General features: G+C 45.3%; 1 protein-coding gene across 9 annotated transcripts in view; it reads right to left on the bottom strand.

Moving 5' to 3' along the window:
- Positions 1-24,644, bottom strand: part of LOC307180268 (uncharacterized protein) — a 524,184-nt gene that overhangs the window by 310,152 nt on the left and 189,388 nt on the right. For 7 of the 9 annotated variants that reach the window (XR_013825710.1, XM_079910429.1, XM_079910422.1 and 4 more), the window contains one exon: positions 9,448-9,485. The exons of 1 other annotated variant lie outside the window; for it this stretch is intronic. The gene's annotated coding sequence lies outside the window, so the exon portion shown is untranslated. Of the gene's footprint in view, positions 1-9,447; positions 9,486-10,851; positions 10,963-24,644 lie in introns of those variants that run through there. One more of the 9 variants, XM_079910427.1, reaches the window with a different exon arrangement.

Here is a 24,644-nt window from a genome sequence, read left to right as displayed (position 1 = left end):
TGGCAAGTGCTACAAATCAGGACTTTATTGTTTTGTTGATTTCCTAAAGAAAATGCTGGAGAAAATAATAAGAGTGCAGATTAACCACAAAAAGAGTGTTGAGTCTTCAGCCATTACCCTGTGAGTAACAAACACAAAAAAATGGAGGACATATCTCCCAGTATTTGAAGTTTATTAACTACCGAACTCAGCAAACAAATTGCTCAGCTGGGGGATGCACAAGTAAAGTTCTGATGTATACTTTCCCTGTTATTTTTCTCACTCATTAATATAAATGAATACACAAACACCACTCGTGCTTGAAATACACCCAGAAAAGCAACTGTTAAAGTTACCAGCCCACCACTAACCATGCCCAGCTCGTTGTGATTTTTACTCTGCCCAGCAGCATTATTTGCTAAATAACTTGCAATTACATTTTAAATGTTCCCTTGTTTGAATGTCCTTAATCTCTAAATGCCCTCTTAAATAACTCACTACTTAAAGAGTGCTATTTTTAAAAGAACACACCCACTTAGGATTTTATTACACTTTTTTGTTATTAAGTTCTAATTTTATTGTTCCCTAGTCATAGAATGTGGTGTCTACTACTGCTCCCTTTATTGAGTGATTGCGGGGTGTCCTTGTGGCCAAATATAAAGCCAAATTTGGAAATGTTTTGTGGGTCCTGGAGGGGGAGGCATGGTCTGCCTAGCTCGGCTCACGGGTATTAAATATACAGACACACACGCTAAATTCTGCTAATTATTCTATCTGGGTCTTCTACCAAGTTTCCAAACTTTGTTTACATGAGCTCTGGAGGTCTCAGCCTCCCCTACTCCCTGTATTTCTAAAGGTTTTACCCACGATGATTAAGCACAGTCATAGTTTATTTATGCTTGCTGACACTTTTCCTAAATGTTTCGATCAATTTGTTTTAGGTGTGTCTCTGGTAGACAGTTTATCACTTGGTTTTAATCTGTAATGAGTGCCTTTCTGTATGAATAGAGACCCTATTTGCACTTGCTGTCAAAAGGCAGTTAAGATTCAATTGTGTCCTTTTACATGGTGTGTTATGTACAGTGAGATGTCTGTGCCTTCCTGTCCGATTTTGGTTTCGTTAGTGATATGGGGAGCGTGAAGTGAGTTTTTAGCAGTGTCAATTTAGGACATTTCTTTAGCTGTCTTAAGAGGACCACAGAAGTACGCTATTTTCTCAACGGCAGTAAGATGGTCTAATCATCTCTACCTGGTTGACACTTGACGGAAGTCTGTGTTTTCTCTCTATCTGACCTTCAGTTAGTCTCTGAACCAGATACATAGTGCGGACAGGCCAAATCTCACTAGTCTCACCGCGCTCCTTGTGGAGTGAGGGTCCTTCCCTGCCTCACCGTGGGTGTCGCTCCCCTGTAAGACCAGCCTTCCCATGGTGGTAGCATGAAAGTCAAGGGAATGTTGGCCATGTCAGTCTTTTTAGTGGAGCTGAGCTTTCCTTTCTCCACCAGAGCCCTCTGTTTTGCTACTGTCCCCAGAGGAGACAACTGTTGATGACTTTATGGATGCTAAAAAGTATCCCATCACCAATGTCATGCAAAAATAAAATGTCTTGTAAAGATGAAACCACCTGTGATACATTTCCGTGTTTTTATCTGTAGAACAACCTGTTTCACTGGGAGCCTCATGACGGCGATTCAATAACCTGTATGCATTGTTATTACACGTCCAGGCTGCAGTCAAGGCTGCAGACTGAGTTTCAATGCACATGGCGACATATTTTCAATTTGCTGTTCATTACTTTTGTAAAACATCTATTACAGCCAACACTGTTTCCTTAAAAACTCAGCAACTGGATCTAAAACTTAGTTAAATTCAAAGTGATAAAAAGCTAGAAATAAATCATTGAAAACCTGAGAAGGAGGAAAAACTAATAAGCCAACAATCCACTAATGTCGTTCTCTCTTTATTCCAAATACATATGTATTTCCTAATTTATGAGGTACAGACATACAGGTATGCCTGTGTGTATGTGTGACAAACATACAATATGTATAATATGTAATATACATATATCGCATTTTTTGTGAGATATATATATCACAACAATTGAATCACTATTCTTTTTGCTTTGGGGTTATTCCCTAATTTATTGCTGAGACATTAGTTAAGTGCAAAGCAGAAAATTACTTTATAAGCTCCTGGGAAGAGTAAACCAGAATCTATCCTCAACTTACTCGGAGTAGAGTACCAGAAAACCAAACATAAAAAGGAAAAGCTGCAGATACACCAATTATTATGATTCGTGAGGACAAGGTAGACTATGACACGGTATCTGAGAAGCGCTCCCATTTCAGTGACTCCACGCAGCAAAGATGTATCTCTTGCCCACTCATCCTTGGTGGTCCTGCTTATCTACCAGCTGTCATGTCTACAACTTGGTGGCCTCCCAGGCCCCCAAGCAGGGGATGTGAGGCTGAGGCGTTCTGCAGGACACTGGTGCAGAGCAGGCCTGCCCAATCAAACAATGGGCAGAAGACCTAAATGGGCATTTCTCCAAAGAAGATACACAGATGGCCAACTGGCACATGAAAAGATGCTCAACATCGCTAAGTACTGGAGAAATACAAACCAAAACTACAATGAGGTAGCACCTCACACCAGGGTCAGAATGGCCGTCGTTAAGAAGTTTACAAATAACAAATGCTGGAAAGGGTGTGGAGAAAAGGGAACCCTCCTGCACTGTTGGTGGGAATGTAAATTGGTACAACCGCTATGGAAACAGTATGGAGGTTCCTTAAAAAACTAAACATAGAATTACCACATGATCCAGCAATCCCACTCCTGGGCATATATCCGACAGAACCATAATTCAAAAAGATACGTGCAGCCCAATGTTCATAGCAGCACTATTCACAACAGTAAAGACATGGAAACAACAAGTGTCCATCAACAGATGAATGGATAAAGAAGATGTGGTACACGTATACCATGGAATACTACTCAGCCATAACAAAGAATGAAATAATGCCATTTGCAGCAACATGGATACAACTGGAGATGATCACACTGAGTGAAGTAAATCAGAAAGACAAATACCATATGATATCGTTTATATGTGGAATCTAAACCACGACACATATGAACCTATCTACAAAGCAGAAACAGACTCACAGACAGAGAGAACAGACTTGTGGCTGCCAAGGGGGAGGGGGGTGGGGGAGGGATGGATCAGGAGTTTGGGGTTAGCAGATGCAAACTAGTATATATAGGATGGATGAACAAGGCCCTACTGTAGAGCACAGGGAACTATATTCAATATCCTGGGATGACCCATAATGGAAAAGAATATGAAAAAGAATGGATATATATGCATAAGTGAATCACTCTGCTGTACAGAAGAAACTAACACAACACTGTAAATCAACTATATTTCAATTAAAAAAAATTTTTAATGCATTATGTGTTTTTCTAAACATGACACTTATGTAACGGTTCGTACACATTTTTAAAGTCGTATTTTATCCAAGTCCTTCAGGACCTATTTCTTTAAATTAAAATCACAACTAATCCCATAATTTATATTTTCTTTCCAGTACACGCTATAATTTTTTGCCACTTCTGTCTAGGGATCCTTAATGATTTTCATTATTATTAAAGAAAAAAATAAGTCCATTAAAATTTGATGAAAGTGGATTGTTTTTAAAAACCATGTTACATATGACAGACGAATATATGATCTGAACCTGAAACTACGGTTGCAATCTCCTGGTGTTGGTCAATTTCAGGGACGTTGATTAAAGAAAAATATTCAGATGGCAAAATTTACAGATTTAAAAACTAAAAAAAAAAAAAAGAAAGAAAACAGAGATGGTGAAATGATCGGTGGTTGCCAGGGGCTAGAGGGGAGGGAGGGGTGAACAGGTAGAGTGCCGAGGATTTTCAGGGCAGTGAGACTCTTCTGTCGGACACTGTAATGGTGGACACGGGATATGGTGTATTTGGCCAAACCCACAGCACACTCAGCACAAAAAGTGAACCCTGATGTAAGCTAGGGACTTTAGCTAACAATAATGTATCAATCGTGGTTCATCAATTTTAACAAAATGGATGAAATTAACTCAAGATGTTAATAATAGAGTGACCAGAGGGAGGAAGCAGAGTACGCAGGAACGCTGGACTTTCCGTTCAATTTTTCTGTAGACCTAAGAGTGCTCTGAGAAACAAAGCCTACTACTTTTTTAAAAATTCCATCTGTAGAGGTCAGGAAATGAAATGTTTAGGATGGTAGGAAATTTAAGTGATGCCTTCCTCAGTAATTTGCTGAGACGGTTTTAATGAATGGCACGGTATGTCGTGATATGTAAAAATATAATCCTGAATTTAACAGTCAGAAACTTCCCCCCCCACACCAAACCCTAGCTATCCAGAGTCAGAAGAGAAAAAGAACGTTGCATCTGGTTTGCATAAAAACCTACCTGAAGGGCTTGTAAGATGATTTAGAAGGACTCGCTGCCCTCCTTCGCTGCCTAAATTCTCCCCATGCTTACATTCTTTTGTGTAAAGAGGGCATCGTCCTCATCATCTACTCCTGATTTGCAAAGAGCACATGAATTGCAAATAACTTGGACTTAATAAATTTATTAGAGGGCTTTGTTCCATGGCAGGGGGGAAAATCAGGCCAGTGTGACCTCAGCGTGAGCGAGCGGCGGGGCACAATCCCCGATTTTCCTCCCACTGCAAATCCCTGCATCTGACCGGGAGCCGCCACAATAGTAGGATGGACATGTGCTTGCTTCTCCCCATCCCGGGCCTGAGAACGTGTCCGAGCTGGCGAAGCTGTCTCTAGGGCTGGTGAGCCGGCCCTGAGCATCCTAATTGCGCCCTCAGCTGCTGATGACCCCAAGAGGCTCCTTCAAGCCCATTAACTTTGAATGTGGTCCCCACCAACAACGCCGCCCATTGTTAACCACAGCTGAATTCCGTGAAATGCTGGTTTTCAATGTTTTGAGTAAAAATTCTTCCCAAGCTGTGAAACGTTGGCAAGAGCCTGATTAATGGGACTGGAGCTGAGACAATGCACCGCGCAGCTGAGTAATCGGGGAAGCGTGGAAAACGAAGAAGAGCTTGAAACACAGACATTAGCCAAGGCCAGTGACGCCAACCAGACCAAACCAAATAAGGCCATCATCTTGGGGAGAGAAACATACAGACTGGCTGCAAAGCGCTCTGGGATGATTCAAAGATAAAACAGCCATGTCTTCCAATGAGAGCCAAAAACAAACAAACAGAAAACAAAATCACGGTCACCATTCCCCAAGCGTGAGGACTTACTTTATATCATTGGTTTTACCACAATTAGGAAGAGGACTCCTGGTTCTAGCTGAGTTAAGCCCGCAGCTACCTGTGCATCTCTCTACAGCTCCTCAGGCAGCCGTACTTCCTGAAGGGACTGAGTTCACATCCCTTGGGCTTTTCAAAGTTGACCCAGTCTGTTTTGTCCTCTGTGCTGTATCCCTGTCTCAGACTCCTGGAATCCTTTCCAATGGTTTGTCTTCAAAGCCCTCCCAAACCTATTCTCAACCAAAGATGCCACCTTTTGCTTCAACTGGAAAACAGGAAGCCATCAGCCTCCAATTCATACGTGTGCCCACTATTAGAATCTTATGTACGTTATCTGTAGCCAGACTCTATTCTGGATTCAAGAAATATTACTTGATTCAAGAACACAGGTACCAGGGCCAGATCACTCTCACAATTTCTCTCCATCAATAACCCTCTCTGAGTCCGTTATTTAGCCTTAACAGTAGCACCTGCCTTCTTCCAGGGTCATTTTGACAAATGAACTCTCTAACACATGTTAGATGCTCAGCACAGTGGTATCTGACGCTGGGCATTCCCTCACACGCTCTCAGTAAAAGTCAACTCTGAAGAGCCCCATTGATGTGAACCTTGTCTATGAGAAAGTCAGATAAACACCGTAATCATATTCTCATTTCCATTCTGCATCCATTGTTTAATACCCTATAACCTACATATTAAACACCACGGAAGACCAGGGATGTCTCCTCGGCAATATTCTCTAACTTCTCCGCCTGATACAACAAGCTCATAAAGTGACAACTACATTCCACACACAGAACAGTCACTACTTACCGGATACCTGCTGTGTGGCATGAGTTATATATGAAAACAACGAATCCAGGCAAAATGACTAAATAAATGCAGTGCAACTCATTCATCCAGTACATGTTTACTGAGCCCTCCATACACCAGCCTGGTGATATAGCAACGATCGAAACAGATCAATTTATTCTCACTGAGGATAGATTTTAACGTGAAGGGACAAATAACAAAGCAAAATGTCCATCAGGGAGTGATCATTTCCGGAAAGAACAGATCAGACAGGGGAGAGAGCTGTTGGGAGTGTGAAGGGACAAGGACCTCTGTGTCTTCATGGAGAAAAGACAAGGGGAGGAGCTGGGCGGGGTCAGGTGCAAGAAGGCGTCCTCATTGTTTCCCTACACACTCGCATCATGCTTGACGTGATGCGTGCTGCACTATCACGCTTTGACTAACAACTGTAATGAAATAGTGGGAAAGAGCAAATTAGATTTCTGCACTGTCACAAAATAAAGGATGAAATGCATTCAACTAATATTAGTTGGGAGGGCTGCCCACTTATTGGTCTGCTCCAGACGTCACACATTTTGGAGGTTCCCTGGCTCCATGGAGCAACGAGCCTGTCTCCCACGCTTATGACGTCCTATCCTGGAGTTGCTGTCCGGGGTGGATGTGGTCAAGGGTTAATGAAAAACAGAACGGGAGTGTGCTCTTTCTCCTAGAGCCCACGATGCCCTCCCTCTCCCCCCGACCGTCCCCACCCCTTCTCCTCCTCTCCTGTGGGGACCATTAGGTACTGGGCTGCCATTGTCCAAATGGGAGATCGTTGCTCTGGAACCAGAGTCCAAAAATGTCAGTCTTGTTTAAAAAAAAAAAAAAAAAAAAAGCAATAATGCAGATGTATGACAAAAAGATTTGGAAAAATAAAAGCCAAGTGTGGAGTCAATTCTTCTTCTCCTCCTCGCCCCCCCCTTCCTTCTTTTTCTTTTCTCTCCTCGTAAAAGAGAGGATGGGGGACTTCCCTGGTGGCGCAGTGCTTAAGAATCCGCCTGCCAACGCAGGGGACACGGGTTCGAGCCCTCGTCCAGGAAGAAACCACATGCCGCGGAGCAACTAAGGCCACGAGCCACAGCTACTGAGCCTGCGCTCTAGAGCCCGCGTGCCACAACTACTGAAGCCCACGCGCCTAGAGCCCGTGCTCCGCAACGAGAGAAGCCACTGCAATGAGAAGCCCGCGTACTGCAACAAAGAGTAGCCCCCGCTCGCCACAACTAGAGAAAGCCCGCGCACAGCAACGAAGACCCAATGCGGCCAAAAAAAATTAATTTTTTTTAAAAAAGAAAAAAAAAGAGAGAGGATAGGAACTCCATGCAGTGTGAAGGCCACCCAGGGGCAAGCCAGTGACCAGAACTGATGCCTCCTCCCAATGCAGTGACTACGAACAGCCTAGGTTTTCTGATGCCATTGCAGGCAAGAGGAAAAGAGAGCAGGCAGGATTTAATTGATCCGAAGTGAATGACTTCACCTATATTTTTCCTGCAGCCTAACTGTCTGTCACTTGGCACAATGAAGACTCAAAATTTAGCGTATGTAGAGTTACAAATAATAGAAAAATATTTTTACATAACTCACTATTTGATCTAAATACACACTCACTCTTGTAAGGCCTCGGTAATATCTCTGCTAGTAATGATGATAATAATAACACCAAGAGTAAGAAGAAGAGAAAAACTAGAGACATATTTGAATCCTAGTTTTCGTTAAAAAAAAAAAAAGCTATGAATGTGCTGAGGCAGCAAAGCATTTATAAGTTGCTGAACAGGGTCCCCCTGGAAGGGACAGACATTTGTAACAAACTGAGCGGGCACCTGCCCTCAGGTTGACTTCACGTGGCATCCTCTTCTACAACATGCACTTCTGTTTACCTACAATGGAGCCCTGAAATGACAGCCTGTCAGAGTGGAGCAGGTGGCTGTAAAAGAGAGCATCTATAAAGGTTCTCCTCTCTCTCTCTCTCACGATTTATACTCATTCTTTAACCAAACCAATCACGTAGAAGACAGGTGGCAAAGCAAGGTTATTTAGGGTCACATGCCGTTAGAATCAAGGGTCTGACTTTACAAATGGAAGGCAACCTGAGTTGACTTGGTCTCTCTTTCAGTTTCTTTTTCAGTCTGTCGTTTTCTCCTCCCCCCATATAGAACCAAAAAGACTTGCTCCAGTCTAGCATTCTTGCCTCTCCATCAGGGCTTGGCAAATAGCTCATAGATCAACTCAGCCCACTGCCTATTTTTGTGGATAAAGTTTTATTAGAACACATCCTTGCCCATTCATTCACACAGTGTCTGTGGCTGCTTTCACAGGACAGCAGCAGAGCTGAATGATGGCAACAGAGACCGTACGTACAGTGTTCACAAAACTGAATATATTTACTCTTCGGCTTTTTACAGGAAAAGTTTCCTCTACATTGCAGTATGGACCGACCCAAACCGAAGGGCATTCTATGTAGTACCTGAGCAGTACCCCTCAAGATCGTTCTGCAAAACTGACTCCCTAGGTAGTTCTGAGAAATGCCTGACGTGACTGAAGGAACCTGGATGAAGATCTTGAAGCAAAGGTTACTTTCGGTACGTACCTCCAGACCGCCACGAAGTCAGCGGTATAAAACCCAAAGAGGGCCTCGTACAGCGAACCCGTCCCACTAAGGAAGGCCCCGAGAAAGGCCAGCCTCTGCACGTCAACCCACCACACCAGCAGCATCAGAGTCAGGCTGCCCAGCGCACCACTCGTTTCCACACGTGGCCAGTGTACACTGGAAACGTGGCACTTCCAAACTGGGACGTGACGGAAGTGCAAAATACACACTAACCTCAAAGGCTAAACAGGAAAAGAGGTGGGCTATAAAACATCTCATTCAACGTTTTACAATGCGCGTAGAGCTGATACCTGGGATATACCGTATTACACAAAATATACTGTTACACTAATCTCACTAGTTTCTTTTTACCTTTTTAACGTGGCTACTAGAACTTTTACAATCACAGAGGCGCTTCAAATTTTGGCTGACGTATAAATTCTACTAGACACAGATGATTCAGAGGAACGAGGGAAAACGTTCATGTACTGTTGCAAGTATCATTTCATGTTTTCATAGAAAACTTCCGAGTGTAATTTAGGAAATTTATCAGGATACTAAGTATACACACACACACACAGACATATTTATTTACACACACACACACACACACACACACACGGGTACATGGTATGTCAAAGACTGACCAGTTTAATGTGGAAAAAAACAAAAAAGCAAAACCACTGTTCACTTAAAAGGAAGACAGCATTACTTACACTTCAGTTTTCCTAGGAGTGTCCATCTTTACATCTTTCTGTAAAAAAAAAAAAAAAAATACACGTGTAATTGATAGCCAATATATGGAGACAATCTAAGTGCCCATTCAGGGATGAATGGATAAAGAAGATGTGGTGTGTGTGTATACACACACACACACACACACACACACACACACAATGGAATAGTACTCAGCCATAAAAAAGATGGGATTTTGGCACTTGTGACATCATGGCTGGACCTTTAGGTTGTTATGCTAAGTGAGATAGGTCCAATAGAGAAAGACAAATACCGTATGATTTCACTCACATGTGGAATATAAAAAAAATGTATCAACAAACCAAACCAAAAAAAACCTTTACATACAGAGAACAGAGTAGTGGTTACAAGAAGGCAAGGGGAGGGGAGAAGGTGAAATGGATAGAGGGGATCAACTGTTTGGTGACACATGGAAACACAATTTGGTGGTGAGCACACGGCAGTGTACAGTACACAGAGGAGAAATATAATGTTGTACACATGAAACTTACATAATGTTATAAACAAGTGAAGCAAATAAAGTGAAACCTGTGTGGTGACTTTAAAAAAATGTTTAAATGCACATGCATTCTCCTTCTTGGGAGGACCTGGTCTTCATCTTGGAACGAACATACCCTGCCTGGCAGACCACTGGACTTGCCTAACCAATAACCCCAAAGGCAAGGTAAATAAACTCCAAGGCTTTCCGAAAAGCACAGCGTGGGTCCCCGAAGCTACGAGCTCCCATGGACTGGAGGTCTGACCCCAATAGGAACAGTGTCGGTTTCCGCAGGTAAGTATAGTGGGTTTCAGTGTGGTCTCTCAGACACCCCGTGACCCTGTGCAGAACTGCTGTGCTTCCAAGGTGACTCACCACCCCCCAGGCATTCCCAGGAGGGTCTCAGCCTCTCATGCCCCCATGACCACAATGAACTCTCCCGTCTACCAGAGATAAAGAGGCAACCAGGCCTCTGTTCACAAATACGTGGTCTCGACGGGAAAAACGGTGGAGGTACGACCACTATGAGACACTTTATAAAATTATTATTAATCTTAGTTTTACCTAAGGGCAAACCTGAGCTTTCCATCACTTCAGCAAAACTCATGACCTAGAGCTTTCAACCTAACCCCTTCGTGTTTAAGATGGATTAGCTGGGGGAGTTGGCCATTTTACAAATGTTAAAGAAGTTAGTTATTCTTGGCTTCAGTATTTATTTACTCCAGCAAATAATGGGGAAAACACTGCTGCAGTGAAACAACTGGGCTTTGCAGAAGTTAAGACCCGTCTGTCTTCTGCAAGTTTTTATAATACGTTCTCAGTTACATAACGGTCCCCATTATCTGGTAAGTGCCAAGGTCAAACTAAGTTCAGGTTTTGGAAATACCTGTATAAACAGAGTGCCGTGAAATGATTTTTTTCCGTGGCAGGGGGAGACGGGGAGTTGTGCGCAGACAGAGGCTGATGTGTGCTCTCCTGGAGCCATTTTATCAAACGAGCTAGAGCGTTTGCTTCAACTGACTGACCTCAAGCTATGCCTCAGCATCTCAATTGCTGGGAGAGATGAATACCTGATAAAAGATGGTTACAAGATTAACCCTGAGGACAACAAACAACTCAGAGCCCAAGAAACCTAATTCTGAACATGACACCTACATCATTTAACCACACACTGCAGACAAAGGGCATATTTCATTGTTGGTAACACGTGTGCCTGCAACCAGTCCTATTTCCCAATCTTGCCATTTTAATCTGGAGCACAGATAGATACACTGCCTACTGCAGAAGGCACGTCCCTAAACCAAAGTCTCCTTTTTACTTATGGGTCAAATGGTCAACCACCCAGTCGCAACATTTCTGAAGTCCCAACATTCTTCTGTTATTGGTCATTTGATTAAGTGACATCTTCACCTGAAAACCTATTCCAAATATATTTTAAAGGAATTTTGTTTCTTAAGGACGCCCCCTCACAGCTCCTGAGTTGTGTGGAAGCCGTGGAGAGAACATGGATTCAGGAAACTTCTATTCTTACACGGGAAGATTCCACGGAGCTCCTTTCTGCAGTGTGCAAAGGTGAATTAAGATGCAGAAGGGTACATGAGAGACCACTGTTCCCAGAGTAGAGAAGCCCACTAAAAATACCACTGGAACCCTTGCTTTACACTTCCGTCTACTTAGAGAACCAGGGCAGAAAACGCCCTTTGGTAAAATCCTAGTTCAGTTATCACGGGAACCACTCACAGGAAGAAATGATACAGATGTTCTCACCTCCTGGTTCTGTAATACACAGCACTGTGAAAGATGGTTAATTCTGCTCCATGCATTTGAAAGTTGCTGAGAAGAACTGAAGTCCAATGTTCTCACCACAGAACAGAAATGGAATTATCTCACACGATGGAAGTGCTAGCTAACCTACAGTGGGATCATATCCACACTTTCTACACCTTAAACTTACACAATGTTATATGCCAATTACATTGCAATACAGCTGGGAAAAATACCATTAAATTCTCCCCACCCCCGGACCTTGACTCCCTTATGCCTGTGCCTGCACTGGCTCTTTCAGTTCTCGCCTCCTTTCTAGCACCTGTGAAGGCTCGATTACACCCCTCCAAGCAGCGCCTCCTTGCTCTGAAGTACACAGTACTTAGGACACCGCTGACCTGGCAATATTACAAGCAGCCCATCCAGCCGCCTCTTTTCTAGTGTGAATACTGTGTCTCAGTTCCCACTTGCATTCTCCTTAAGACCATAAAATGTGTTCTGTCAGTATTTTAATCATCCCTGCACAGAAATATGCAAAGGAAGGTGCCCAATGCAACTCAACAGGAAAAATAACATGGAGCGCGTGTTAATTACAAAATGGAGTTTTAGAGGTTGGTGAGAAGACGGCTCCTTGAAACTCCTTCAGAACACTCGTGGCTGACCACCTGGACTCTGCTTGCGAGGATCTCTCACCGACCCGCACATCCTTGCCTCGTAGCTACATTCACTGCTCTAGATGACACTGGTCATGTCTCTGCAGTTATTGACTCTGTGTATCTGCTTTTCACACTCACGGCTCTCCTTAATCACGCCTACCGCACATATTGCACTGTAGATACGTGAAAGGTTCGCCGCGATACTATGTGACTGATAAAAGCACAAACTGATACCTGAAGGAGCAATAGTCAGCCTCAACCTCAGCTATCCCACTGCCTAGTCCGCAATCTCCAGCTTCAGGACACACATGGTCATCTCTCCTCCCGGGATATTAATCTCATAAAAATACACAAGGAGTTTTCAGGGAACATGAGGTAAGCATTAAAACTTTATTCTCCAGATAACTAAACATAAGCAAGAGTAACCATGCTTTGGGAAAGATCTGAAAATACATCTAGTGACATCTTACCTTTAAGTTCATTTTTTTTCCCCCTAAGTAGCTGTAAGATTAAATCTAGAACAAATAACCCTTTAAGCACATGAGCAGACATTTTTACTTGATTCCAAGAGTTTGAAGTAAAGCAATTTTGGTCTCCAGTGATTAGAGTAGGGGCACTGAAATTCATCCCTGCTCTTTTTTTGTGTTTCTAGAAAATGATCTGTTCATAACATGTGCTGATATAATCCTGTATCCAGGTAGAACAATTATGTTGTTATCCAGTGTAGTTTAAGAAAACATTTAGGTTATTTTCATACACATGTTAATAACTATGTGAGTTAAGAATGGTGGAGGTATTATGTTTCCTTATGAACTAAAAAGAATTCTCTAAGATTTCAGGCAAAGATAGGCAGCAGGCTCCTTAAACAAGCAAAAATTCTTAACTCTATGTTACTGTGGTCACCAGGCACTTGCGTGGTATAACAATTAGCGCATTTCAATAAAGCAGAAATCCTCAAATGTTTCACAGTAAGAAATGACTCAAATTACTGAAAAAGTCCTACGTGATGGCAACTCACACGCATTTAAAATGATCCTTTCCGAAACGTCCTTAAACAAGTATCTGATATTTTAAGTCCAAGGTTAGCGAATGTTTATCAGCTAAATTCCCAAAGACGACAACACTTTCTCTCTCTGCCCTTCTACTCCTTCCTCCTCACTCCCATTGCTGTGCGTGGTAGTGACACACAGTTCATAGACACAATGATGCTGCTTCCAGGTCTCTGCATTCTAAGATGAGATTTAGCTAATCATGCTGCAAAAGACATTATAATTACCACAATTATAGTCGGTGCAGACAAAAGATAGTACTGATTCCTTTTTTCCCCTGGTCAGAATACTTTCTGACCAGGGGAAAAAAGGAATCAGGCAGACGTGTCCCTGAGGAAAACACTTCGAGCAGCACCTCTACCTGTCCATCCTGGACTTGCCTGCTGTGTCTCCCCAGCCCGATTCTTCCTCCGTGTTCAACTCTTATCTCTCTGGACTGGGGGCGGGGTGGGGGGGAAGTCAACACATCCCAACCTCAGGCATAAGTCTGATTTAATTAGGACTCGGGTGGTGCCAAGGATCTCCACCGGGAAGGGCGACAAGCGGCCAGATGCTGCAGGGTACGCCAGGCGCGTGACAAAGTCTACAGCAAACGAGGAAGTGGGTCCGCTGCCTTTGAAAGCGCTTGGCTTTGGCTCACGACGCCACGCAATCCATTCAGGCTGATGAGACACGAGGAGACTCCCTTGGGTATTCGGACGAAAGCATCTCTGCTCTTTCAGCAGAACCATGGGACGGAACAGCCCTTCTCCTCCCTGCCTGTGTGCACCAAGTCCTGCCCCTCTGCACGTTCTCCCTACCAGGCGGGCCGAGGAGAACTGTACTCTCAGAGTCTCATCAACAGAAGTCAACATTCAAAAACACCTTCCAAAGAAAAACTGCCTTTTTCTGAGAACCATAACATGAGTTGAGTGGACACTACCAAGTGACTGAACGAGTGGTCCTTTTATTCTTCATGTGCGTCTGGGGGAAGGAGTTGCCGTACAACCAGCTGAAGCCCGAGGACTCACGTAGAACCCCTTCCACGGGCTTCTCAGGAGCTTAAACACATCTCCCAAGTAGATACCCCACAGACTGGAGTTTCAGGTCCCATCTGTGCCACCAAGGAGCTTGAACTGGGATTAGAAATGCAGTGGGCTCTTCTTTGCTTTCTTTGAAGTGTTCCCCGTTCCTGAGACACAAAATTCTGTATTGATAGATCAAGGTCATTTTGACAGGAATTCTCAGTTTTATGGCATCTACGAGATCTTAATTTTTTTATCTTTTCACTTGAAAATGTAGTACACATTATAACTAGTTTTCCTATCAAAGGCTAATTTTTTTTTTATAAATGTATTTATTTTTATTTTGGGCTGCGTTGGGTCTTTGTTGCTACAAGCGGGCTCTCTCTAGTTGCGGTGAGCGGGGTCTACTCTTCATTGCGGTGCGCAGGCTTCTCACTGCCGTGGCTCCTCTTGTTGCAGGGTACGGGCTCTAGGCGCACGGGCTTCAGTAGTTGTGGCACACTGACTCAGTAGTTGTGGCTCGCGGGGTCTAGAGCGCAGGGTCCGTCGTTGTGGCTCACGGGCTTAGCCGCTCCGCGTCATGTGGGATCTTCCCAGACCAGGGCTCAAACCCGTGTCCCCTGCATTGGCAGGCAGATCTTAACCACTGCGTCACCAGGGAAGCCCTCAAATGCTAACCTAACCATAAATATCTCAGACTGCAATTAGACACTTGTGGATTCTCCTCCACAAACTGAGGGCTGGGTTTTTGTGCTCTGCTGGTTTGGTTACACCATCTTTGAATCGCCCTTGCTTGTTCTGAACTATTCTGGGTAACCCTGGTGAGACCAGGAATTTTTGCTTTCTTCTAACACAGCACTGAGGTCATTTCTTCTAATTTAGACACAATTATTTTGTCCAACTCTGTTCTCTGTAGACCCTGGGCTCCATAAAGACGCCTGAAGGCCGATGCTGAGTGGGAGGGGGGCCGCTGAACGTGTGTCTTCTGATCCATGAGCCACCGTGTTAACGTTTATAGGGGAGGAGGGCCCACGTCAGAGTTTGTTAATAGCCTGTCGGTCCATTTCCACAGGAACATGTGAAGGTCTTCACTGCTCATCTGGAATCCCCTGGTTTGCTTCGGTTTTTCGTTAACCTCCCCACCTCCACCCGTCACCCTTGCTCCAGCCTGCGGTCTCTCAAGGCCTTGCTCTGTGCGCGTGTGCGTGTGTCTCTCCTCACCTTGACTGTTCTGCCCAGCACGTAAATTAATCACAACAGCACAAATCCCCGAGCGTGAAATGACTTTCTGGAGGTGCATTTCCTCCGGCACCAGAAGAAACCCACTCTCAAAAGCGAGCTGCCACCGCGCAAAGCCTTTTAGAAGGTGAGGGTGTTTGATGAGCATGACACAAAAACGTCCAATTCAGACTGGTCAAGTCACTGTAACAGACAGAAAAACAGAAACTGTGAATTGCCAAATTAGACTGGGCCTAGACCACTGGTCCATTAACATCCTCCAGGGTGTCCTTGATAATGTTCTCAACGTCAGGCTTCACAGTAAGGCAGACATCTCCTGATAATGAACTTGACAGAGCACCAGACATGGATATAGGAGAAACGTCTTCACCTCAGAGGATCAAAATCTCCCTTGTAATATTTAACATGCTTTATAAGATTTTTCACTCTATAACCTAATATAGTTATGTTAATACAGAACCCAGTAGCTACATGGCTATTACATTTATATTTAAGTGAATTAAAATTAAATGAAATTAAAAATTAAGCTTCTCAGCCACCTTGGGCACATGTCAAGGGGCCAAAAGCCACATGTGGGTAGTGGTTACCCTACTGGACGGCACAGATCTGGAACCTCCGGGTCATCACGGGAAATCCCACCGGACAGTGCTGCTGCAAGGGTATACTGTGTCTGAGGACCGTCGTCAGGGCTTGTGTCTCTGTTCCGTGGGGTGAGCCTAGATTATCTCCTCTCACGTTAGCGTCAGTCTTTGGAAGGAGCGTGCAATCCCCCAGTTCTCTAGCAGTGCCATGCAACCCACTTCTTCAGCTCTAAGCCACCAGCGGTCCCCCCTGCCCACCAATAACCCCCCAACCTGGTGTTCATAGCCCTCCCAGGTGTGGCCCAACCCCTGTCCCTCCGCCGTCACCCTACAGCCACCAGCCCTCCGCCCTCACCCTACATTCGCCCTGTGTTCCAGCTGGTGAGACTGCTCAGTCCTCTTTGAATTCTTGTCCCTACGAGACCCACAGAAACTTGCCTTCCTTAACCATCTGCCTCAGGTTTTTACTCCCAACAGAGTCCATCTACCTGTTTCTCTGCAGTCAGCTATAATTTTCCCCAGATGGGAACCCCCGAGTCATTAAATGCTCTCGTTTGAGAACATACATCTTAGTCTCCCTCGCATTGCAGTGATGAATAGACACGCTTGTGGGTAAAATTCCCTGAGGACTCCGGCATGTCCCTGGGTCCCGTGCTCCAGCCCCGCTCTCTACGCCTGACATGCATTAGGCAGTCCACCCGGGCACTGAGAAGTAGATTTAAACACCCGGATAACACTTCGGAGACTTGTTTCGATCTACACAGAGTTAGCAATGAGCACTGAAAGCTACATTGCATTGATCAAAAATGTTAACTTTGCTCGCTTACAATTTCCATAGGACAATACGGCAGGAGAATAGAAGAGATACCTACTTCTATAATTTTATAATTGGGTATCATTCTATACTGATATAATGGGGGGGATGGCATGTAGAACTATCCACTTTTTAGAAAATCTCCCACAAAAATCCTGCTTGTTTGAATCAAGAATATTTAGGTATAAGGGCGACAGAACCCCTTCCTTCTCTATGTCTCTACTTGTCTCTATGTGTCATTCTCTCTCTCCACACCCACACCCACACACACCCCTGGTTCTTTTCCTGCTGCCGTCGTTTGTACGTCTCTCCGTGGCGGATTTTCTCTCTCGCTCTCACTCAGGTGTCCCTGTTTTTCATCGCTCTTACCCTGCTCAGCAAAGCCTGCTATTTCCATCCACGTTTTCTGCTCAGGCTGCCTGCTGTGTTTGAGCCTCTCCCTCCATGCTCTTCCCTGACCGTCTCCCATCTCTGACCGCCGTCCCACTCTCTTCCATGAATGCAGTGCAGCCTCACAGCAAGGCCCCTTGCAGCTCTGGCCGTCTTGGTTGTTCAGGCGTAACTACATCGTTCCTGAGATATGCATCTAGGCTACACCCGGCTGAGAAGATGGAGGGAGCCCTTTTCAGCTCTGTTCCAGAGGCTAGATTTTAGCTCACCTGGGGGAAGCCTAAAAGTACACCCAGATATGCATTCTGGCGCAGCCAGAGCATTCCAGGGAAAAATTCTGGGAAATCTGTGAAAGGCAAGAGCGCGACTCCATGGGGCCGGAACACTGGCCCTGAGTACGGCTCTGCTGTAGAGCACCTCAAAACTCCGGGGTTACTGCAACTGTTCAGGTTTCCTAGTGTGCCGGGGGAACTGATCATTATACATATTTAAAATCAGTGTATTTAGCTCTAAAATATCTGATGATCAATTAAAGTGATACCTCCAAGCTTACAATTTTATAAGTTGTTATGCATAACGATAAACTACCCAGCGGACCCCACTGCTGAGACGTAATTAAACGCACACAAAGCCCATTCGATCTAGAGATGATCTGAACAGCTCTGCACCTCTCATCCTCAAAGTGGCGTGTGAGACAAGTCACACCGACTCGGGACTGTCAGGTCCCGTGACAAAAAGCATCCTTCCTACTGTGCCACTGAGCTTTTATTTCAATTCAAGCTGCGACACTCCTGTAGAGGAACTCACACACGTGTCACTAGAATCATTTCTGGCCCTACGCTGCCTCTGCCCTGCTGTAACAGACACAAACGCTTAGCACAGACACCACCATGCTCTGCTGTTCGAAATATGACCATCACCCCTGTGGAGTCAGACCCTAAGAGGACACAGCAGTCAGGGGTCTTTACTTCCGATTCATCCGTAGCAATAAAACATAGGACACGAGTCGAGAGAAATGGGCGGCTTCGCTTATTTCTCAGGTAGAAGCCCCAAACGCATTTGCCAGGACCCAGTGGAACGACACAGCCTCTCTCCTCCGGGGACGGCCCCATCGTGTTGGCGTGGTCGGACTGCCAGAAGGAGGAAATACTTGACATGTGTGCCTTCAAGAGCCTAGGCAGGGGCGACAGCTTTCATCACATACACACGAGATTTTATTTTAAAATAATATGCTTTGAAACCGGATTTTATGTGACAGATCGCTTTATAAGGCGGGAGTTCACAGCCAGACCGCTTGATCAATAAAGAGAGCGATGTCTCCAAAGACGAGTGTCGGCCTAGACAGACACCCCTACCCTGCAGGTGAGGACGGCTGAGAGGTAACAGAGACGAGCGTGCCACAATCACACGGGCAGTCAGTGGCTCATCTTGCAGTAACTGACCACCTGCTGCATTTCCATATTGGTTCAGAGTCTGTTTTGAGTATGTGTTTTCCTCCATGAGACAGTGATTTCAAGATGGGATTCAACGGAATGCCCTTGCTGAGCTCAAATAATTCAGAAGACCTTTCACTGATTCTAGGTGTCTGCCCTCCCCGCCAGGTTGTACAATATATAATGGTTTTGCATTTGTTATCATGCTCCCTCAATAGGTATTAGGAAAACAAAGATCTGCCCAATCTCGCACCAGAGCCAAGCCCTGCAAGCCCTCTCCCAACATTACCCGAGCCTCTTCCACTGCCACCACGGTGAGAAACAGATACCATGTTCACATTTCAGCCCAGTTCAACCTGCGAGTCCCTAAGGATAAAGTCATCGATTACTCTAACAAACCCTGAATTAGCTCACTGCAAAATTAGCATGCAAAAACTGAGCTCCACTGTCATGTCGTTTTTTTCCCCAGTTCATCTGTAGGTAGGTCCGAATTAATCAGACTGCAGGTCACTCACCCACCAAAACAAACCTGAGGTAAACTGAGAAGCAGTAAGAGAAAGACCCTCTGCGGTGGCTGATGGCCTGTCGTCCATGCACTCGTATGCCCAGCAGGGCCAGGGTACAAAGTGCATACAGTGTGCAGAATCGTGCTAGGGCTTCGCAGCACTCTACTTTTTTAACTGACGCCACACTCATTTTCACGTCTCTGTTTCTGCCTTGCGTCTCCCACAACTGCCCAGACTGGAACTGCATCTGCGGTCATCTACTTGTCCATATGATTTTTCCATGACTGCTCCCTCTCCAAAAGAGCAAACCGAAGTCTCTCATCTTCAGGCCTCCGTCTTCTACCTTGCGGATGGCTTGACTGACCACTCCCACTAAAAATTACTGCTTAGTACCACCTGGTCCAAATTCGCACGGGATCCATCGCCCCTTGTTACTTTTTCTTGTTTGCATATCCACTTATGTCCCAGTAAATGTTCACCTTTCTAATAACTGCCCTGCCAATAAGCTAACCTGCCTTGGCTCTGCATTTTCTCATACTTAACAGACGAAACATTCTCACCCAGATCTCTCTGCTCCCTTTCACCCAGACAGGTGAGGAATACCAGGAAAATCACACCCAAACGGCAGATGGATAACAATGCACTGCTGATCGACGAAATCCACTAGGGACTTTAAAATATCCAGAAAAACCAACACATTTTTTACTTGCACTCCATACCCACTGTTCACAGCTATTCGTTTAAAGGTTCACTGCTCTCCACTCCATTCCTGCCTCACTCCTTATACTCAGTAGAGGACACAATGCTCCCATCAGGGTACAACCTCATCCAGCCAACGGGAACTCGTGTTCTCCCACTTCAAGTCCACCAGCCACCCAAGCCTGCGCTGTCCCTTGTCATCCCCCCTGGGTCCTCCTGAGGGCAGCCCTCCTCTGTTCTCTGGACTCGACTCTCTCCTTATTAGCGACGTTAATCTTTACTACACCTTTGCTCTTTAGTCTTTCCTTTTCTACCGGAAGAATCATGAAAATATTTAAATATCTTTAAGTTTCTCATCAAGAAAGAAAGGCAGGAGCTTCCCGGGTGCAGGGGCTTCCCCGGCGCACAGCGCGTCCGGAGCCTGTGCTCCGCAACGGGAGAGGCCACAGCAGTGAGAGGCCCGCGTACCGCAAAAAAAAAAAAAAAAAGAAAGAAAGAAAGAAAGGCAGGCAGGACAGCAGGCAGTGAGGAGGGTAGAGGGGCAGGAAGGAAGGGGAGGAAGAAAGGGAAAACGGAGAAGGGAGCGGAGGGGAGAATAAAAGGGGGAATTTCTCTGTATTCTGACTTCCCTCCCCAGCTCCCAGCTTGTCGAGTCCAGCTGTGGTCCCCGCAGTGCCTGTTCCCACTTCCCCACGTGCAGCTCACCCCTCGGGCTGCTGCCACGTGTCTTCCACCCGGTCACTGCAGAAACGGCTCTGCAGAGGTTCCCACAGACTCCGGCCTGCAAAACTCGGTGGGGCCTTCCCACTCTTCCTCCTTCCTCCAAACTCAAAAGTTCTTCCTCCTTTTACTCAGTGGCCTTGGCTGCCCTCACCCATCCCTGCCAGCCAGCTCTCTCTTGGTGTCCCACGACAGAAGCCACGCCGTAACTAACGGAGGCAACAGGAGGTCATGTGTGTGGGGAGACGCACAGGAGGGGGGAGGGGGCTGGCGCAGCAGACGCGGCACAGGACTCCCCCGGGGGCCAGGCTGGGCCGCCTCCCCGCGCTTGCACTCTCTCCACGGCACGAGCACATGAGCGCCTGCTTCTCTCCAAACACACGTTTACTCTTTCTGATGAGTGCGTCTAGCTGCAAAAGCGGTCACCCGGGTGTCCCTCCGCTGCAAGTCCCCACGCCTCATACCTCCGAATCTATACACCGGAACAAAAGCGAGCCTTCTCTCGCCTCCACTGTGGAGCCTTCCAGAAAGAACATCCAACTGTCCCCTTGGCTCACACCGGACCCCTGCACCAATCCACTGTTGTCAGAACAGTGGCATACAGAAAACTACAAGGCAGCCTCACACAGAATCTGGTTCCAGCCCATCTCCAAGAAGCAATGCGCCCAGAGGAGTCATTTATTTTCGGCAAGGAAGGGGCACCTCGCGGCATGCCGAGGAAGCACACGCTACGCGGCTGCTACGTGAGGCTCGACGTGGGGGAGTTTCTCAACAGTCCTTCATTGACTTGCTGTCTCCTCACTCTGTACTTCCCACCTAGGCAACACCGCTGACATCATGATAACCATCTGTATTAGTCAGGGCTCTCCAGAGAAACAGAACCAATAGGAAACGTAAATACCTAGAAAGAGACATATTCTAAGGAACCGGCTCATGCTATCAGGGAAGAATGGCAATTTCCAAATCCACCAGGCTGGAGACCCAGGAAGAGCAGATACTGTGGTTCCAGTCTCAAGGCCATGTGCTGGCAGAATTTTCTTCCGCTCAGGAGAGGTCAGTCCTGTCCTACTCAGGCCTCTAGATGACTGGATGAGGCCCACCCACATATGGAGAGCAATCTGCTTTACTCAATGTCATCCAATTTAGACGTAAATCTCCTTCAAAAACACACTCACAGAAACATGGAGAATAATGTTTGACCACACATCCAGACACCACGGCCCAGCAAAGCTGACATATAAAATTAATCATTATTCCATTCCTACCTCATGTTTCTCTTCAGAAATTCAGACCAGTAACCAAACGTCTGTCACTACTTATCTCCACTCATGTTTCGAAGACGCCTCAAGTTCACCAACCCGACGGAATTCATCACCTTTTTCTTGAGGCTTGGATCCTTCTAGCATCCACTTCCCATGCACCCCGTTAATCCAACCACAAACCTGAGATGTGTTCCTGAGGACCGCCCTCCACCTCGCCAATCTCCTCCCACCATCCAGTTACGAACGATGCCTGTCTTGTCAACTTCATCTGCAAACTTTCTCTCAACTGTATCTGATGTGCTCCAAACGCCACCACCACCCTCCTACGAGCTGTCCTCATCTCCAACCTACGTTACTGTCACGGCCTTCTCACTGCCCTTCCGTTCCCTTCTGTCTCTCCTTCTGCAGGGATGTCTAAGACGCTCAGAGCTTCTTAAACAGCCCTACAGTACACTCCCTCCTCCCTCCTCTCTCCAGATTATCGCACGCTATGCCTCCACCTGTAGTGGCCAGCCTCCTCCCATCCTATAAATACTCCCTGCAAGCGACAGTCTCTCAGTCCCTCAACCATCCAGGCGCTTTGCCCTCAAGGCGTGCCCCCGAACTACACGCACCACGCTTGTCCCAAGCTCTGCTCCCACCGGCCTGAAGAGCCAGCATGAATTCATCAGGGAAACCTTCTCTGCACCCCAAGACCAAAAACAGGGCTACCAACACGACATGTCCCATTTTAATGACATATCTTTGTGAGTATTTTAGTATCTGACTCTCCTCTAGCTTGACAGTTCCCTGAAAGCTGGGGTTTTGGTGAAGTAGAACTTCAGCTTCATTCAAAGAGTAAGTGTCCTACAAATGCCTGTTAAATGAGTGGTTTTAAATTTTTCTTGGTCTTGATCTCATTTCAAAAAATTTTCCTATTGACAGTTGTAACCAAGAATAGCACCTCGGGCTTCCCTGATGGCGCAGTGGTTGAGAATCCGCCTGCCGATTCAGGGGACACGGGTTCGGGCCCCGGTCCAGGAGGATCCCACATGTCGCGGAGCGGCTGGGCCCATGAGCCATGGTCGCTGGGCCTGCGTGTCCGGAGCCTGTGCTCCGCAACGGGAGAGGCCACAACGCTGAGAGGCCCGTGTACCGCAAAGTAAAACCTAAGTATAATCAACACAACTATGTAATTCTTGGACGTTTAAATATTTAGACATTAAAAATATATATTTGGAGACTTAATCCTCATCAGCCAGTTTTAGATAGAAAATAATACTGACAGTGAGCTTTAAACAAAGCATAGTAAACTGAAAAAGGACTGTGGCATAGTTTAATGAAACATGCCATTTACACTGCTAACCCCTGCACCGGAAATACAGGAACCCCTCAAATATCAGTGAAGGGTTAATGATTACAGGGGAAAACCATGACATCCAGTGGCCAAAGACTTTCGATGCTGCATAAATTTCTCTGTCCCCTCTTCATCAGTCACCCATCCATCCATCTAGCTACTCATCTAGATAGCTGTTTATGTATAGAATGAAATTCACAATATTGAAATAGGCAAGGCATTCATGAACAATTTTGTATTTTCACATGCATGCATAAAAATTATCCTTTTTGAGAAACCGTGGATGCTAATGTATAGTTTATGCACAGATATATGGTATCTGCATCAACAAAACTGTGAGTGTATCTCTTAAGTACATACACCCATTTGCAAAGAACCCCTTAATCTTCATTCATGATTAGAATTCATTCTGTCCTGGCCCACTTTTTTTTCTTTTGAAAAAACGCTCAGAGAAAAGTAAAATGAATTATTTCACTTAGTGAACTAATAACAGAAGTGGACCTTGTTTATATATGAATAGAGCACTGCATAATAAAAAGGGGGCCTTAAGGATGGGTAAATTTATTCATACATTTGTTGCTTCTCTTTCCTTGGCCATTGTCATTTATTACAATTTTTCCTCCTTCATGTCATTACTTATGTAAACCTAAGAAGTTATACTAGCGATTTATAAGGAGAAGTTCCAGATTCCGACCCTGTCACTACTGATTTGTAACTTTGACCATGCTCCTCAAGCCCCTGAAAATTTAGTGTCTTTATTTGACATAAGGGATATTTTTTATGCATCATGCAAAGACTATACTCCCTCTGCTTCACATTACATCCCTGTGACTTATTTATTTTATAACTGGTATTGTGCACCTTTTACTCCCCTTCACCTATTTTGCCCGTCCTCCCACAGCCTCCCTTCTGGCAACTATTAGATTGTTCTCTGTGTCTGTGAGTCTGTTCCTGTTTTGTTGTATTTGTCCATTTGTTCTGTCTTTTACATTCCACATGTAAGTGAAAGAAATATAATGAGTCTTTCTCTAATGTTATTATGGCTGAGTAGTATTCCATTGTGTGTGTTTGTATGTATGTCTGTATATATATACACGTGCCACATCTTCTTTATCCATTCCTCTGTCAATGGACACTTAGGTTGCTTCCATGTCTTCACTATTATAAACAGTGTTGCTGTGAACACTGGGGTGCATGTATCTTCTTAAATTAGTGTTTTCATTTTC

Source organism: Stenella coeruleoalba, assembly GCF_951394435.1.
Source record: "Stenella coeruleoalba genome assembly, chromosome: X".
In the NCBI taxonomy this organism is placed as follows: domain Eukaryota; kingdom Metazoa; phylum Chordata; class Mammalia; order Artiodactyla; family Delphinidae; genus Stenella; species Stenella coeruleoalba.
Note: the sequence above shows the minus strand (reverse complement) of the source record. Positions and strands in the feature narration are given on the sequence as shown.